This window comes from Brienomyrus brachyistius, chromosome 4 (assembly GCF_023856365.1).
Source record: "Brienomyrus brachyistius isolate T26 chromosome 4, BBRACH_0.4, whole genome shotgun sequence".
Classification (NCBI taxonomy): Eukaryota; Metazoa; Chordata; class Actinopteri; order Osteoglossiformes; family Mormyridae; genus Brienomyrus; species Brienomyrus brachyistius.
The window spans coordinates 37,520,308-37,525,740 of NC_064536.1; positions in this window are offsets into that span (position 1 = coordinate 37,520,308).

Genomic DNA, 5,433 nt, shown 5'->3' on the forward strand with positions numbered 1-5,433 from the left:
GCCCGACGCCTCTCAACATGGGCAGCTCCAGAGTGGAATAGAGTCTAGCCCTTATACAGGAGTTTGGTAATTGGCAATTGCCCCCCAACATCACAGCTCCTAGGATCACAGAGGCACACAAACCCCCCCACCATGGTAATATGGAGGGGCATCCCAGAATGCGGGATACATAATATTGTAAATTATTGTATAGTATTTCATCCATCCATCCATTTTCCAAACTGCTTATCCTACTGGGTTGCGGGGGGTCCGGAGCCTATCCCAGAAGCAATGAGCACGAGGCAGGGAACAACCTAGGATGGGTGGCCAGCCCATCGCAGGGCACACTCACACACCATTCACTCACACATGCACTCCTACAGGCAATTTAGCAACTCCAATTAGCCTCAGCATGTTTTTGGACTGTGGGGGGAAACCGGAGTACCCGGAGGAAACCCCACGACAACATGGGGAGAACATCAAACTCCACACAGAGACTTGAACCTGGGTCCCAGAGGTGTGAGGCAACAGTGCTAACCACTGCACCACCATGCTGCCCCCCTGTATAGTATTTAATAATACATTTTGGACTTTATTTGTAAATAAAGTAGGCGTACAAGTTATGCAGTCATACATGTTATCTGAAATGCTGTTTCACAGCCACAGTGATTTCAGCACTTCTGATCCCCATTTGTCTGTTTGTTTTCAGCATTATGCGCTACTGCTATAGTCAGAATTCACTTCTTAACATCAGGGAATTAATGCCAGCAGCATTACTTACGATCCTATGTCAATAAAAGTCAATACTGGGCTTAAAACTTCCTAAGGGAGTTTGGAGTTGCTCCCGGCCACCCCAGTGCTCTGCAGAGGTGGAGGAAGAGAGGACAATGCACCCTGCACCCTGACGCTCTGCAGAGGTGGAGGAAGAGAGGACAATGCACCCAGCTCCCAGCCACCCCGGCGCTCTGCACAGGTGGAGGAAGAGAGGACAATGCACCCCATCACCCTGGTGCTCTGCAGAGGTGGAGGAAGAGAGGACAATGCATCCCGCTCCCGGCCACCCGGGCGCTCTGCAGAGGTGGAGGAAGAGAGGACAATGCACCCTGCTCCCGGCCACTCCGGCGCTCTGCAGAGGTGGAGGAAGAGAGGACAATGCTCCTCGCTCCCGGCCACCCCGGTGCTCTGCACAAATGGAGGAAGAGAGGACAATGCACCCCGCTCCCTGCCACCCTGCACGGGTGGAGGAAGAGAGGACAATGCACCCTGCACCCTGACGCTCTGCAGAGGTGGAGGAAGAGAGGACAATGCACCCAGCTCCCGGCCACCCCGGCGCTCTGCACAGGTGGAGGAAGAGAGGACAATGCACCCAGCTCCCGGCCACTCCGGCGCTCTGCAGAGGTGGAGGAAGAGAGGACAATGCACCCCGCACCCTGCACGGGTGGAGGAAGAGAGGACAATGCACCCTGCACCCTGACGCTCTGCAGAGGTGGAGGAAGAGAGGACAATGCACCCAGCTCCCGGCCACCCCGGCGCTCTGCACAGGTGGAGGAAGAGAGGACAATGCACCCCATCACCCTGGTGCTCTGCAGAGGTGGAGGAAGAGAGGACAATGCACCCCGCACCCTGCACGGGTGGAGGAAGAGAGGACAATGCACCCTGCACCCTGACGCTCTGCAGAGGTGGAGGAAGAGAGGACAATGCACCCAGCTCCCGGCCACCCCGGCGCTCTGCACAGGTGGAGGAAGAGAGGACAATGCACCCCATCACCCTGGTGCTCTGCAGAGGTGGAGGAAGAGAGGACAATGCATCCCGCTCCCGGCCACCCGGGCGCTCTGCACAGGTGGAGGAAGAGAGGACAATGCTCCTCGCTCCCGGCCACCCCGGTGCTCTGCACAAATGGAGGAAGAGAGGACAATGCACCCAGCTCCCGGCCACTCCGGCGCTCTGCAGAGGTGGAGGAAGAGAGGACAATGCACCCCGCTCCCGGCCACCCCGGCGCTCTGCACAGGTGGAGGAAGAGAGGACAATGCACCCCGCTCCCGGCCACCCCGGCGCCCTGCACAGGTGGAGGAAGAGAGGACAATGCACCCCGCTCCCAGCCACCCCAGCGCTCTGCACAAATGGAGGAAGAGAGGACAATGCACCCCGCTCCCGGCCACTCCGGCACTCTGCCGAGATGGAGGAAGAGAGGACAATGCACCCCGCTCCCGGCCACTCCGGCGCTCTGCAGAGGTGGAGGAAGAGAGGACAATGCACCCCGCTCCCGTCCACCCCAGCGCTCTGCAGAGGTGGAGGAAGAGAGGACAATACATCCCGCACCCTGCCACCCCGGCGCTCTGCCGAGATGGAGGAAGAGAGGACAATGCACCCCGCTCCCGTCCACCCCGGCGCCCTGCAGAGGTGGAGGAAGAGAGGACAATGCACCCCACACCCTGCCACCCCGGCGCTCTGCCGAGATGGAGGAAGAGAGGACAATGCACCCCACACCCTGCCACCCCGGCGCTCTGCCGAGATGGAGGAAGAGAGGACAATGCACCCCGCTCCCGTCCACCCCGGCGCTCTGCACAGGTGGAGGAAGAGAGGACAATGCACCCCGCACCCTGCCACCCCGGCGCTCTGCCGAGATGGAGGAAGAGAGGACAATGCACCCAACTCCCGGCCACCCCGGCGCTCTGCAGAGGTGGAGGAAGAGAGGACAATGCACCCCGCTCCCGTCCACCCCGGCGCTCTGCACAGGTGGAGGAAGAGAGGACAATGCACCCCGCACCCTGCCACCCCGGCGCTCTGCCGAGATGGAGGAAGAGAGGACAATGCACCCAACTCCCGGCCACTCCGGCGCTCTGCAGAGGTGGAGGAAGAGAGGACAATGCACCCCACACCCTGCCACCCCGGCGCTCTGCCGAGATGGAGGAAGAGAGGACAATGCACCCAACTCCCGGCCACCCCGGCGCTCTGCAGAGGTGGAGGAAGAGAGGACAATGCACCCCGCTCCCAGCCACCCCGACGCTCTGCCGAGATGGAGGAAGAGAGGACAATGCACCCCGCTCCCGGCCAACCCAGCGCTCTGCAGAGGTGGAGGAAGAGAGGACAATGCACCCCGCTCCCGGCCACCCCGACGCTCTGCCGAGATGGAGGAAGAGAGGACAATGCACCCCGCTCCCAGCCACCCCGACGCTCTGCCGAGATGGAGGAAGAGAGGACAATGCACCCCGCTCCCGGCCAACCCAGCGCTCTGCACAGGTGGAGGAAGAGAGGACAATGCACCCCGCTCCCAGCCACCCCAGTGCTCTGCACAAATGGAGGAAGAGAGGACAATGCACCCCACACCCTGCCACCCCAGCGCTCTGCACAAATGGAGGAAGAGAGGACAATGCACCCCGCTCCCGGCCACCCCGGCGCTCTGCACAGATGGAGGAAGAGAGGACAATGCACCCCGCTCCCAGCCACCCCAGCGCTCTGCACAAGTGGAGGAAGAGACGACAATGACTATGAGGTTCACTTTTGACAGTTTTTTTACAGTCATCTTAGTCATGACGTTTACAATTAAACTATGAATGTTTCCCTGCTAAAAGTTAGCTGAAGTTAGGTTTTGATAAGTGAAGAAGCTTACACTCAACTATGAAACTTTCTTTGTGCTATGAACTTTTATCATTTATATCATGTAAAAGATGATGGTAATATTGTCCACTCAGTTTTAAATCATAGTATACGAAGGAATAATGAACATGACTAGCAACTTTTTTGCACTGTTGCAGGGACTATTAGATTGATAGTGAATCTGACAGTAATGTTCACAGTAGAACCCTGAACTGTCCATAGCTCAACTGTAAACTGGTAAAATTCAGAGTGAGAAGGTTTACAGTTCGACTGTAGACTTCACAGTAGAACCATGAAAAGTGTCTTAATTCACTGTTAAAAATAATGGCCGAATTTTGAAAGTAAATATAATTCTATCAAACAAGTTCACAGCGCACAGAGATTTTTTCCTGGGCACCTTCGGCTTCCCTGCTCTTGTGGCTCCTTTCACGCCCCCAGCATTATCGGTGAGGCACTCATATAGCTATGTTCATGATAACTGAAGGCACACGCCTACTGGTTGTGTCAGCATCTGCAGTCAGTTGTTCTCATTATTACCTCATTTCACGCGACATACCCTTTAGGCAGCATCGCATTTATTTCATTACTGACAGCACAAATTATTTCCTGTCACATTTCCATTAAGCAACGACACTTGCTCAAAATGCTCAGCCAATTTAACATACACTTCTAACAAGGTGATCCGATTACTGCCTACGGTTAAACTTGCTTACTCCATTGGGAGCGTAGTTTTACATTCACGCATAAATCATATGCATATTCTGCACGTCCATGACAAGTCCAGTACAGATAACCCATCTATCCCACTTAAGAAATGATATATTAATGGAGTGAAAGAGTGTCATTATGATTTATACACAAATACATTATGGCAAATGTCAGACGCATACAATGAACGTAAATGAGTCAGCTGGAATGAGTGTTGACTCACTCGCACTTCAGTCATCTGATCGTGACATAGCCTTAAGCATTTATATTCATTTTAGCGTATTGCACAGTGCGTTGATCCCCCAGGAAACCAGTGTGATTCTGTAAAAGCTAATAAATATGCTCATTAACAGCCTTCCTGTTCCCACTTCCTGAAACAACCAAATAATTATAACCAGAATCAGCACTGGGAAGGTGAATTAGCTCCTTGTCATGATTTTTTCTCTGCATAGTGCAGCCTGATCATCTGCATCTACGGGGCTGGTTTCTAAACACAATAGCATGTTTTGTTATAGCTTTGAGACGGTGATTCCTTACTCTTCAGCCGTGGGCCAAATGTAATGGCCACAAAAAAAAAAACTGTAAATAACGGATCTTTGTCAAATTAGGCTAATAAAACTAATATGATGTAGGCTATACTTATTGATAGATTATATATAGGCCCACGTGTGAATACATTTCGGCGACATATAAATTTTAATTATTTTGAGAACACAAAGTGTACTCAAAAAAGCAAACTGGGTGTCTGTTACATTGTTATAAGACGAACATGTAGCTTCAATTATATAAAATCATGTTTTGTAGTTGAACAGTTTTAAATCACGTAGTTTTAGCATAACACGCAACAACTTCAAATTTACTACAATAATTTATGTTAACACAACATAATTTTAATGGGTTAAGTTTGTAGATGACTTCCGCTTATATAACTCCCGAGCAGAGGGTGGCAGAAATGTGCGAATTAGGAGTGCCCCTCATTATTGTATATTTATCAGTCAGGCCGCAGTCAACGGTGTATTAATTCCTGACAGAGCGACCATCAACTGTGGAAGAAGGTGTACTACATGTACAGTTAGTTATTGACCTGTTTGGAATTTTGAATTATTTATTTTGTTACCGGCTGTTTTTATTAAGAGTGCATTAATATAT